Here is a 14,629-nt window from a genome sequence, read left to right on the forward strand (position 1 = left end):
CCCCACCATGTGCACTTAAAAACAAATCCGACAAGTTTCCTAACCTTAACACCAACCCCAATGTTGCTGCTTTTGTCAAACTTACCACCAGGGACATATGCAAAATTAAGTCCCCAGACCACAGAAAGGACAATTTGACGAGACCCGAGCGTGAGGCTCTCAGCTTACTCAAGGACCAACCCACAATAACTATCAAACCCTCCGACAAAGGGGGGAACATCGTAGTGATGGACAACTAGCTGTACATCAACATGTGCACTCAAATACTTGACAACCATGACTGGTATTGCAAGATACCGGCGATGAAAATTGAAAGATATCACGGGGAGTTTTACAGCTTGATTGGCCGCGCCTACAGTGAGGGCGTTATTAATAAGGCTGAATGGGACTTCCTACGTACCCCACACCCACGCACCCCCACATTTTATGCCCTACCTAAGGTGCATAAAAGTCTCACATGCCCACCCGGGAGACCGATCATCTCAGGTAACGGCTCCCTGACTGAGCGACTCAGCCAATTCATAGACGGATACCTATGCCCCCACGTCCTCAAGCTCCCCAGCTACATTCGGGACACTCCACACCTCTTACAAAACATTGATGGCCTCTGCATCCCTCCCGAGTCAGTACTCGTGGCAGTGGATGTGGAGGCCCTTTACAGTTCCATACCACATGACAAGGGCCTTTCCTGTATACGGCATATACTCTCACTTAACAGTCAGTACAACCAAAAGACCAATGAGTTCTTACTAGCAGCACTCGAATTTACTTTTACCCACAACTTTTGCACATTCAATGGTTCCCACTACCTCCAGGTGCAGGGCGTCGCAATGGGGACTTCTTGTGCCCCGTCGTACGCCAACCTGTACCTGGGGGAGTGGGAACATATGATACAGGAATCCACGCACCTCGTCCCATACATGGAGAACGTCGTCTTGTGGTATCGCTACATCAACGATGTTCTCCTAGTGTGGAACGGACCCACATCTCTATTACCTGCGTTCCTTCAGTCACTCAACAACAATTATTTTAACCTATCTTTCACCATGACTTGGGACCACGAGTCGATCACTTTCCTTGATGTCACCATTTACAAAGGATAGTGAGGGTTCCCTCAGCACCAGCCTCTTCAGAAAATCCTCTGCAGGCAACTCCATACTTCATGCCAGCAGTTTTCACCCTCAACCACTCATTGCCTCCATTCCATACAGCCAATACCTTCGCACTAGAAGAAACTGTACTGACGACACAACCTTCATCAAAGAAGCCAAAATCCTACAAACACGATTACGCGCCAGAGGCTATTCCAATTCCTGTCTTAAAAAAGCATATAAGAGGGTCTGTGCCAGAACACGCAACGACATATTGTACAACCCCTCAACTAAAAAACCCAAACCCCAACCCATTTCCATCATTACAAGGTTTTCTAACCAACACATGGCCATCAAGAAAACCATATCCAAATACTGGCACATGCTCACCATGGACCCTTTTATTGGCCCATTTGTACCCCCCACACCATCATTCACTTACAGACGGGCTGGCTCTCTCCGAGACCAGCTTGTCAGGAGCGAGTTCAAAGGCAGGGGAAAACATGACCCATGTAAGAACAAAGGTACTTTTACGTATGGCGGATTCAATTATTGCAGGTTTCTCAACACCTCTAAACATATCACCCTGCCCAATGGCAAACCCTTCAAACCTAGACACTACGCCAATTGCAAAACATGTGGGGTAGTCTATCTACTTACATGTGTATGCACATGTTTTTACATAGGGAAAACCATCCAGGTGTTTTGGCGCAGGGCTTACAGACACATTACAGCCATGCAAACCTGCAACCCCACCCAACCTACCCTTGAGCCGCCATGTTACCAACATACATGATGGCATCTGCCCAAAATTTTGGTTCATCATCCTTGATCGTGTACATACCGGTATACGTGGAGGAGATATGAATAAAACACTTTTACAATTAGAACAGAGGTGGATCTTCAGACTCAGAGCCACCCAACCCCCAGGGTTAAACACGTGCATATCCTTTAGACCATTCCTGGAGGGTTTCGTGTCTGGGGGGCTCTGAATGGGAACCAGATGAGACCCCCCTCCAAACCTGAACATATATACATTATCTGTTTTTTTTTTTTTTTCCAAGTCACATATTGTATATTATGTATATAGTAATTTTCTCTACCCCTCGTATTTATGTCCATAAGACCCCTGAGGTATACATTGCATTTTATGTTTTTTATGTATTTATTGGGCTCATCATGACCATTGTCTCTATCACCCCTCTTATAACTCGCTTTTTCCTCCTTTTTTTCTCCTGGCCAATCCCCACTCTGCCATGTCCCCCCTGTGTGTTCTCTGTTTATAGTTCCTGACTTTTGAACACCACCACTGGGTCTGTCCTGCCCCTTCTCCTCATGCTGTGGGACCATCCCGCTCTGGCCCGTGCTGCCGGATCTTTTCCTCACTTGGCGTGGGGGGGCCACCCGACGCAACTACGTTGCTGTGGGTGGCATTCTCGTAACCAGGAGACGCTGGATCGGAATTCGACCCGGCTTCTCCCGACTCCCGCGCCGCGGGCCTTCGGCGCGGGTCTCGGCTCCGCCCCATGCGGCATACGTCATCACGCCGCCAGGGGATACATGTCACCGCACCTGGAGGCACACATGCACTCCGGTGGCGGTGTCCTATGGGGCCAGTGCGCGCGCCCCAGGCTCGGGGGGCGTCCACCTCTCCACCCATTGGCCGCGCCCGCATTGGCCTTACTATATGAAGAGGCGTTTTTTATTTACCATCCCACGGCGTCCTTCACCCTAGAATGCTGATCCGCACCACACTCAGCCTGCACCTGGGACCCCAGGTAAGACTGCCATATACTGAACTCACGTTACTCCGGGGTTATATTTAGCTCACTGTCCCCTTCTTTACCTCTTGTCAGACTGAACTCTGCAAGTCTTTCCTGGCCTGGCACCCTTGTCCTCTTCAGTGCCCTGCAACATCCTTTGGCTGGCACCATACTACTCCCCTGCCTGCAGCAACAGGGACCCCCCTACTTTGGGGGTCATCCAGCTGGAGTACTATACCCAACCATACAAGACCCAGGCCCAGACGTCCTCTGCTCTAAAGCCCCCCCCAGCTTCCCGCCAGTAAACCACCGACGGACTTACCCAGGTATGCTAACTATGTTTATGCCTATTATTCCTTAGTGGGTACCACACACCTGTGGTCCCATTTACACCCATGTACTACATGTCCACATGTATGCATACATACCCCCCCTTTGCCTCTTCATTACCCTACCCTCTCTTCCACCTTTTGCTCCCTACAGACTGGAGCCTTTTCCAGGATCTTCCCACTCACCGGTGGCCTTTTTTGATGCCCTCTGTTGGGGAATTCTTCCCTGGTGGCCGCGCCTGGGGTGGGCACTTTGGTCTTGCAGGTTGTGGACCAGGAGCAGGACATACCTCTACCTCCAGTGGTGTTACGTCCCCCCCAGGACCTTCCCCTTTTTAATATGAATGCAGCATTTGACACATGCCCTCCAAGCAATACTATATGGTTAGTAACCTTTGTGCTTTTTCATATATATTGTATTCTTATATTTTAACCATTACCTTCTTGATACATCTATGTCCATATATATCACTAATGACAACATCCTTACAATTGGTTTATAATTGTTTTTTCAATTTATAGACATACCTTTTGCTCGCTGATTCCAATCTGATACCCCTGAGGAAGAGTATATCTCGAAACGCGTCGGGTACTCCCCGCATATGTGTTCCATGTGTTTTGGAGTTCTATGATTGTGAATTATTCTTTGCATTTTGTATTGCTACTTTTTTGTATGTATCACGCATGTTGCACATTTACCCCATGTACCACAGATCCATTTAAAGATCTATACTACTAATAAACACTTTATCATACAACTTTTGTATCTCCCACACTCTTTATGACCTGTGAGTAGGTGTTCCCTTTAAAGTCCCGTAAGAGGATCAATTTCCATGTAGCTATCTTTTAACTGCATGGCATTCACAGGTGTTCTTTGTATTCACGTTTACGCAGGCCCATTTATGTAATTTGGGATGCAGTGACTGCGCACACAAAGCATGGCTCCCTATATTGACATCTTCGTGCAGGTGCCTGAACTCACACTGTGTGCATTTGGGGACCCACACTCACTCGGATGTCAAATTGGGAGCAGCAACTGTTTCCGTGCAGCTGTTGCACCCAGTTTGACATCAATGAGACTGCCTGCACACAGATGCCATACAGGCAAACCATAGCTCTTACATGGGTGTACGCTTATGTACACCTAAGTGAATGAGGCCTAAATATCATCCATAAAAAATGAGGCTGTTTAAGGCCATGTCAGACAGGTGATTTATTTTCAGCTATCCTCTTTTTTATGATTTCTTGCTAAGAAAATATAGTTATTTTCTATGGAATTGCTAAGCTTCTATTTTTACAGTGATTTGTAGCTTAATTGCACAGTGATTGGGTTTGTGAAGATTTTCTTGTCAGCAACAAGCAAGCCAGCGACAATCGTTTTACATTCACCTCTATGGCTTAGTTACAAATCACTGAAGGAAAGTGATTTGTAGCAGCAAACACTAACATAAAGATGTAGCATGAGTTTGATCTGTAGCAACAAATTGCCAGCAACTATAGTGAATCGATTGCCAGCTACAAATCGCTGTAAATCTCTGGCAATTTCTCGCTCACAAATTTTTGATAAAAGCAATTAAACATGGAATTGCTGCTACAAAATTACCCTTCTTACGTGGCTCTAAGTGTTATGCAAACAAATAGCATGATTTTCCCTAAAAATCAATAAAAACATTGGCATACATGGGAATAAATAGTTCTCCTATTGTTAAGCATCATATTTTCATTAATATTTTCACAGAAATTGGCTATGTTCCAATGTAAACTATATGCAAACAAAAATTGGGATTGTGGAGGACTGATGGTGAAATGCTTGGGCAAAAAAAAATTGCAGAAATGCCCAGCCTGCAGTATGAAAAATGGATGTTTAAAATAAGCTGACTTCAATGGACAACCATGTGTAACCCTCTTACCATATATAATGATCTCTAATATGAGTGATGTGTCTTTGATGTAGATAGGGATTGCGGTGAGATGAAAGAATAGATCAAAATAACTTTGAAAGACTTCTGGTGAGGGTATATAGTCATGCTTTAATTGTTGTGCCAGAAGTGTTATCAGAGTCTTTGTGGATTTTTGGAATATGTTTAAAGTAGGATGTGTTGCAATGGTCTATATATAGAATTGTCTTTTCTATCTAGTTGTTAATGCTGTTATCAAAAGTCAAAACCATGGTAAACAGTCATTGGGTAGCCACAAGTGGTGCTCCCCAACAATAATTCTGTATAACTATTTCTTCACCTTTGTCGGCTTGTTTTATAACTGTGAACTAAAGTACTGAGCTCTTTTTGTGCAAAATAGAAAATGTTTTCCTTTTCTTGTCCATTTCAATTAAACCGGAATTCAAAATATGCAAAAGGTGTGGATAAAAGTGCATTTCGATTTACGTGGTTAAAAATGGATTTGAGCAGAAAAAACAGCTATGAATAATGTTCCCTGTGACTTCTATGGGGTGACATTCTGGAATGTTACTATTCTTTACAAGTTATTACTAAACACGTGTAAACATTAAAGATCTAATTCATTTAAATGAGACATTCTTCTCATCTTGTTTTCCTGGACATTTACTGACTTGAGTTTGATCCTCCTAATTACCTTAGCTGATGGGGGTATCTGCACATTTCAGATACTCACCCATCTAATGGATCCAGCGTTGACCCGCAGGGATCCTCACATGCCTGGCCACAGCACCGTCCCAGACACCCCATGTTCTCTCTGACGTCATCCAGAGGCCCACCAGCTCTTCAGGGTTCAGCAGGCAGGCCTCTTGATGATGCACTGATAGGCCCACCCCCTCCATCTGTTCTTGAATGAAAGCCTATGCCTCCTGGGATATGTGATGTATATATCTCGGGAGGCACATTGGACTGTGTGTGTGTCATTCGCCTAAGGCGGGGCAGACTTTAATTTGTTTAAAAGAAGGATAAAAAACAATGCATTATTCCTGCAGAGGAAGGGAGGAGGGGTGGAGAGGCAGGATCGTGAGTGTGAAAGTCTGCTTTAAGGTCCTTGAAATGATGCTATTAAATTACTAATATAATTGTACTAACCTTTTTGTCCTTGCAGAGTTCTAAGTCTTAAGGTGTCACCCTGGTGTGAAGTTAGTATACTTTAGTATTTCAAGTGTGTCAGCATGAACAATCTGAATACAAATTTTGTGTTTGGTTGAGGAACATCTTAATAATACTGAAAGCAGGATAATTTGAAGTGTTTAAGCTGCTTCATGAAAAGCATTCCGTTTTTGTCCCATGAAAGCACTTAAAAGTAGTTATGTTTCATGGCTTGTATGAAACAATTACAAAAAAGTCAGCTATGTTTCACCCATAAAAAATACAGTAAAACTTTGGATTGAGAGTAACGTGGTTTACGAGCTGTTCTTTTTTTTTTAAATCCTGACTCGGTTTGCGAGCGTAGTTTTGGGCAGGCTTAAAGCCTCTGGGGTGTGCAGTACCGCATGTGGAAGGGGGTGCGGGGGCACTGGTGAAACACTCCATTCCCGAGTGTCTCCGAGTGGTCTCCGAGCGTCTCAGAGTGTTTCAGAGTGTCTCTGGCTCCCTCTCCCCACCTCTGGTCACATGCAGTACTGCATACATTAGCAGTAACACTGGAACGAATTATCTGAGTTTCTATTGATTCCTATGGGGAAACTTGCTTTGATATACGAGTGCTTTGGATTACAAGCATGCTTCTGGAACAGAATATGCTCGTAATCCAAGGTACTACTATAATTAACAATCCATGAGCATTATTGCATTTAGACTTTTTGGGTCCTTTCCAAGATACAGTAGATATTATACATATAATGGTGGATGACTGCATTTCGGTAAATTAAATTTCTTTATTGTTATATATCCAATAAAATCAATACGATAGGGGAAGTTATACTTCTAACATGTTTCACGCTATGTACTGCCTAATAATAGAATATCCATCATGCTGCACACTTGCTATTAAATTACATATTACTGCTTCCTTTTTGGGATGTTAATCATTACAACTGAAAATATTTAGTGGATATTTTGACCCAACCTGGACGCTGGCTGAGATGCCAAGAAAGACGCTGGACTCTATTCTCAGTAGCAGGGTGGCAGAACCGGGAAGCAGGAGCAGCTGAGCAGGAGTTTGAGGAAAGGAGTGGCAATCAGAATACTGAGAGCACTCTGAGTACTGTGATTACTGAGAGTACTGTGAGTACCAAGGGAACTGTGAGTGGCAAGGAGTACTGAGAACACGATGAGTACCGAAGAGTACTGAGAGCACTGTGAGTCCTGAGCAGGGATTCTTGTTACTTCTTATAAACAGTTAGGCAGCAAATAGTGAAAGGAATAAAAAAAAAACTAAACTAAATAAAAGGGGACAAAAACACTTTGTTTTTATAATCCCTGTTACATTACAACTGTTCAAGGGCGAATACTGCGAATACCAGCAAGCTGGATAGGAGTATGGAGAGGATTGATGGCTTGTATGGTTAATAAAATGGAAGAACTAGAATTTCTGCTGCACAAGGAGGATTGTGGGAATATCAGAAATCCGGTTCAACAGCTCACATGATTGGCTTGCAACTATCTGAGGGTACATGTATATGTACATATACATATGTATAGGGGGGAAAGGGTAGGTAGAAGTGTTTTGCTAGTGAATATGCAGCATGTTATTGCTAATGGGACTAGTGAGGGGGTGGAGTCTTGGTGGCTGGAGCTTCAAAAGAACGAAATAAGCAGTAAATTAGTTGTGGGTGTATGCTATAGGCTCCTAATGTTAAGGATGAGGAAGAGACCAATCTATTTTCACAGTAAGAAATGGCAAGGAGGCTGGAGATTGTTATATTCATGGGGGACTTCAACTATCATGATATTGACTGACCAGCCGGTACTGCTAACTCATTTAAAACTTGTCATTTCTTGAACGTAATGCATAACAATTTAATGAATCAAATAGTGAAAGCCCCAACTAGAAATAATGCTCTGTTGGGCTTACTAATTACAAACATTAAGAGCTGATTATAGATGCAAAATAAGAGATAGCATAGGAAACAGTGATCACAGAATAATTAGTTTTGCTGTAAATTATAGGAAAAGGAGACACAAGGGCATGAAAAAAACACTAATTTTTAAAAGCGCTGACTTTAATAAGTTGTACTACATGACACAAATAACACTAAAGAAAAGTAGAAGTGCTTTAAGGACATATTAAACAATGATATTTATTAGTGCATTCCAAAGGGCAATAATTATAAAAACAAAAGTTAAACATGGATGGCTAAACACTAGCATAAAGAGGCATTTTAATAATAAACAAACAGTCCTTTAAAAAATTGGGTCACCATTGGCATTCCAAAACTACAAAGAATAGAATAAGAAGTGCAAACATGTGATCAGGGCTCAGAAACACATTGCTGAGGACAGCAAAAAAAATCACAAAAAGTTTTTCAGATATAATAACAGTAAAAAGGCTAGGTCGGAACATATTGGCCCAATAAAATATGGTCAGAGAAAGTTGATCACAAGCAACAAGGAGAAGGCAACAGTATTAAATACATTCCTCTCCTCCTCTACAAGATAGTAATGTTAATAACAGTATATTGAATGTACCCTTGTGGCTGAAAGAGACCAGTGTTCAAAAAAGACTAGAAAAACCTAATGTGAGCAAACCACCAGGACTGGATGGCATAAACCCAAGTTTTCTAAAGGAACTGAGCCATGTGATAGCCAGACCATAATTCCTAATTTTTTTAGGACAGTTTACTAATCGGAATGGTACCAGCTGATTGGCAACAAGCAAACGTGGTACCAATATCCTAAAAGGGTCCAAGATATATTCCTGGAAACCAAAAAACAGTCAGCCTAACATATCCATATATACAGTGGGGACAGAAAGTATTCTGACCCCCTTAAATGTTTCACTCTTTGTTATATTGCAGCCATTTGCTAAAATCATTTAAGTTCATTTTTTTTCCTCATTAATGTACACACAGCACCCCATATTGACAGAAAAACACAGAATTGTTGACATTTTTGCAGATTTATTAAAAAAGAAAACTGAAATATCACATGGTCCCAAGTATTCAGACCCTTTGCTGTGACCATCATATATTTAACTCAGGTGTTGTCCATTTCTTCTGATCATCCTTGAGATGGTTCTACACCTTCATTTGAGTCTAGCTGTGTACGATTATACTGATTTGACCTGTTTAGGAAAGCCACACACCTGTCTATATAATACCTTACAGCTCACAGTGCATGTCAGAGCAAATGAGAATCATGAGGTCAAAGGAACTGTCTGAAGAGCTCAAAGACAGAATTGTGGCAAGTCACAGATCTGGCCAAGGTTACAAAAAATGTTCTGCTGCACTTAAGGTTCCTAAGAGCACAGTGGCCTCCATAATCCTTAAATGGAAGACATTTGGGACGACCAGAACCCTTCCTAGAGCTGGCCGTCCAGCCGAACTGAGCTATCGGGGGAGAATTGCCTTGGTGAGAGAGGTAAAGAAGAACCCAAAGATCACTGTGGCTGAGCTCCAGAGATGCAGTTGGGAGATGGGAGAAAATTGTAGAAAGTCAACCATCACTGCAGCCCTCCACCAGTCGGGGCTTTATGGCAGAGTGGCCCGACGGAAACCTCTCCTCAGTGCAAGCCACATGAAAGCCTGCATGGAGTTTGCTAAAAACACCTGAAGGACTCCAAGATGGTGAGAAATAAGATTCTCTGGTCTGATGAGACCAAGATAGAACTTTTTGGCCTTAATTCTAAGCGGTATGTGTGGAGAAAACCAGACACTGCTCATCACCTGTCCAATACAGTACCAAAGGTGAAGCATGGTGGTGGCAGCATCATGCTGTGGGGGTGTTTTTCAGCTGCAGGGACAGGACAACTGGTGGCAACCGAGGGAAAGATGAATGCGGCCAAGTACAGGGATATCCTGGACGAAAACCTTCCCTGGAGTGCTCAGGACCTCAGACTGGGCCGAAGGTTTACCTTCCAACAAGACAATGACCCTAAGCACACAGCTAAATTAACAAAGGAGTGGCTTCACAACAACTCCGTGACTGTTCTTGAATGGCCCAGCCAGAGCCCTGACTTAAACCCAATTGAGTATCTCTGGAGAGACCTAAAATGGCTGTCCACCAACGTTTACCATCCAACCTGACAGAACTGGAGAGGATCTGCAAGGAGGAATGGCAGAGGATCCCCAAATCCAGGTGTGAAAAACTTGTTGCATCTTTCCCAAAAAGACTCATGGCTGTATTAGATCAAAAGGGTGCTTCTACTAAATACTGAGCAAAGGGTCTGAATACTTAGGATCATGTGATATTTCAGTTTTTCTTTTTTAATAAATCTGCAAAAATGTCAACAATTCTGTGTTTTTTCTGTCAATATGGGGTGCTGTGTGTACATTAATGAGGAAAAAAATTGAACTTAAATGATTTTAGCAAATGGCTGCAATATAACAAAGAGTGAAAAATTTAAGGGGGTCTGAATACTTTCCGTCCCCACTGTATATGAACTATTGGAAGGAATGATAAGAGACCGTATCCAAGAATTTGCTGATGAAAATAGTATCATTAGTAGTAACCAACATGGAAGTACCATTCCTGACAGACAAATCTCATATTCCATGAGAAAACAAGCTATATTTTGGATAGGAAGAGGGCAGAAGGTCTGTGGATATTGTGTATCTAGAGTTTGCTAAGGCATTTGATACAGTACCCAATACATTCATAATTTGCAAATTAAGGGTGATTGCAATTGTATGTGGCTAGATCAAAAACTGGTTGCAGGATCGCATCTAGAGAGTGCTGATAAATGGCATACTTTCATATGAATTAGATATTTTATGTGTTTGATATAGTAGATAGATTGTTACACAATATCTGGGATTTTATGTATATCTGTTGAATTTATCATTTGAAGAGACAGCGCAACACATTTTTTGCAGTTATCTGTATATTATTTTTGTATTCATAAAAATTCATAGAAATTCAAGGTTCAAACCTGCTGGAACTTTAGTTTGCAAAATAAAAATCAAATACATCTCCCACTTGCAAAGTGGCCAAAAAACATCTCTATCCTTCTTTAATCACTTCAATACAGGGCATTTTCACCCCCTTCCTGCCCAGGCCAATTTTCAGCTTTCAGCGCTGTCACAATTTGAATGACAATTGTGCGGTCAGGCAACGCTGTACCCATATGACATTTTGATCATTTTTTTTCCACAAATAGAGCTTTCTTTTGGTGGTATTTGATCACCTCTGCAGTTTTTATTTTTTGCGCTATAAACAAAAAAAGACTGACAATTTTGAAAAAAAATACAATATTTTTTACTTTTTGCTATAATAAATATCCCACTTTAAAAAAAAATAAAACATAGTTCTTAGTCAGTTTAGGCCGATATGTAATCTTTTACATATTTTTGGTAAAAAAAAAAATCGCAATAAGCACATATTGATTGGTTTGTGCAAAAGTTGTAGCACCTACAAAATAGGGGATAGATTTGTGGCATTTTTATTTTTTTTTTTTTACTGGTAATGACAGTGATCTGCAATTTTTGTCAGGACTGCGATATTGCGGCGGACAGATCGGACAGTTTTGACACTATTTTGGGACCATTCACATTTATACAGTGAACAGTGCTATAAAAATGCACTGATTACTGTATAAATGTCACTGGCAGGGAAGGGGTTAACACTAGGGGGGCAATCAAGGGGTTAAATGTTTTACCTAGAGAGTGATTCCAACTGTGAGGGGAGGGGACCGACTAGGGGAGGTGACCGATCTGTGTTCCTCTGTACTGGGAACACACCATCGGTCTCCTCTCCACTGTAAAAACAGTTTGCTGCGCTTAGGGTTGATCACATTCATGTAAACATGCAGAACAAACAAAAAATTAATAAAGTCCCATTAGGTGATGAAACAAACTGCTTGTGCTTAAATTGACATCTCCTGTGCAATGGTGTTCAGACTGGGTGCCCCACATCGATGTATACTCACCCTGGATGTTGACCAACTATCACTAGTATGGTCTCTTAGGCATGTGGGGATACCCCTAGGGAGCCTGTTGAGATGACGTCTCATGCATAAATGCACCTCATAAGTATGGATGGAAATGACAAAGAAGAACCTTCATTGCGCAATGCCATAAAACCGGTTTTCTTAAATACACAAATTCAAATAATTTACTCACATTTAAAGCGGGGGTCCACCTATCTATCGTTTTTTTTTTTTGGAGTTCATTCACAAACTTTTCTTCTCATGATTATCTACTCACATGTTCTGTGTAATAAGTCCGCCTGTGTCCGATTTCGTTGTAAAGAATAACTTATAAAATTCACTGAAGGAGGTTTCCATCTTCATTGTGGGCATTTGAAGCCCACAAGCATGTATTTCCTGGATGCTCCCAGCATTCACCGAGATGTTGTGATGATGCTGTTGCACAATGCATGCTGGGAAGCCTGAGACTAGCTCCCAGGGGACTGTGGGAGGTCTGGGAGAGGCTAGAAACACGCCTACTCCCATGGGAGGAAAACCAGGAAGTGCTAAGAAGATTAGAAAAAAAAAGGTAATTACGGCGATTTAAATTTTTTTACACAGCATGTCAGCATCTAGGCAAGGAAGAGAATGCATAGAGATAATGTTCAAAATTTGGGAGGAACCCCGCTTTAAAGCTGCCTTATAGTCCTGGCACCCAACGTGGTTTGCAGATGATTATTGAAGGTAATCAGCCCTGAAAGGAAAAACCGCCGTTTTCGGTGTTCAGCTCGATTCCAGGATAGTTTCGTATGGGCGGAAGTGATGGGATGACGCGGTGTAACCTTTGAGACTTCGGCAAAGCCATCATCAGGAAGTGGCTCCTCTACCCTGACATGTAAGGGAAAAACAGGGAGGGGGAGGCGCCGAGCTGAGTGTAACATTAAAATGATGACTTTAATAGGATAAGATTAAAAACACTTACAAGATGATAGAAGATGCATGCTCGTCAAAAAGTAAATTGCAGTCCTGGCATTCCACATGGCTCTGTAGGTCCCACCGCTGTTCAGGATAGCTGGAAAGGACTGAGCGCTGGCTGGAATGGATCACAGTGTTTCTCCAGGAGCAAAGGAACCAGGAAGCTCCACATTGACCAGCATGGACCGTGGAACAGGAAGTGATGTCACCGGCGTCTGATTGGCAGGGCTGGGGCTTTTTCCTTACATGTCTTGCAGAGTTCTGGACACACTCTGAAGGATGGCTGCCTTCCTTTTTAAACCTTAATACCCCTTTCTATGGATACATCACCATCCAGCTATTACAGCCACAGACTATACCACTAAGGATTACCCCAGCGCCAGATAAACACTGACTATACTGCTAACTCCTCCCCTGACAGGACGTGGATCTGTGTGTTTACACACACAGATCCACATCCCTGCCCTGTGACCTGCAATCGCGAGTGCCTGGCGGACATCACGGCCGACAGGCACGCGCATCAAATCCCGAGTGACATGGCAGCGCGTGGGCGCTCCCTAGCGGCTGGGAAGCTGAGGACATCATATGACGACCGCCCAAGATGAGAGAGTCACCTTGCAGCCGTCATTTGACTATACGTGGGATGGGAAGAGGTTAAAGTTTTAATTTTCTCTATCCTTGAATATTCACAGCAATAACATCACCTCCATGATATTCATTGTAATATTTTGATATATTTGTGGAACTTTGTTTCTCTATATCGTAACAATGATTGTGTAATTGATCCCCAAAGTCTCCCTGTTGTCTTGCCCATATACTGAATGGAACAGATGGCAGTTATAAGATGGCCAAACTTATTCCGTGAAACATCGAGTTACATGTAAAACCATTGGAGTGGTTTATTTAGCTATTTGCGTCTGCGGATGCTTTTACATCGGAAAGACGAAACTAGGGCTGAAACAACTAATCGATTAATCGACAACTAATCGATTATGAAATTAATCGATTACAATTTTCATAATCGATTAATCAGCCAGTAACATAATGGGGTTAAAAAAAGAACTAAAATGAGCTCTTTATAGTACAAATAGAGCAAATAATCTCTACTGTAAATAAATTAATTAAATAAATAAATACATTTAGTTGGTCTACCTGACCATGGTTTGGTTTCAACAGAACCCCTCATTTTCCACTTCTTGATTAGAGTTTGAACACTACTGATTGGCATTCTCAATTCCTTGGATATCTTTTTATATCCCTTTCCTGTTTTTTTTTACAGTTCAACTACCTTTTCCCGCAGATCCTTTGACAATTCGATTTTGACCCCACTAACAATTAGAAAATCGATCGAACGTTCTTAAAATGACATTTTTTGTCATTTGTCGGGGAAGACATTGTTTGTTTTTTTAAATAAAAAATAGATCTCTGAGTCTGATATTTACCAGATTCACCCTTTAATATTATATACAGTATATCTCTCCTCTAATAGTATATACAGTATATCTCC

Source organism: Aquarana catesbeiana, linkage group LG03 (genome assembly GCF_042186555.1).
Source record: "Aquarana catesbeiana isolate 2022-GZ linkage group LG03, ASM4218655v1, whole genome shotgun sequence".
NCBI lineage: Eukaryota > Metazoa > Chordata > Amphibia > Anura > Ranidae > Aquarana > Aquarana catesbeiana.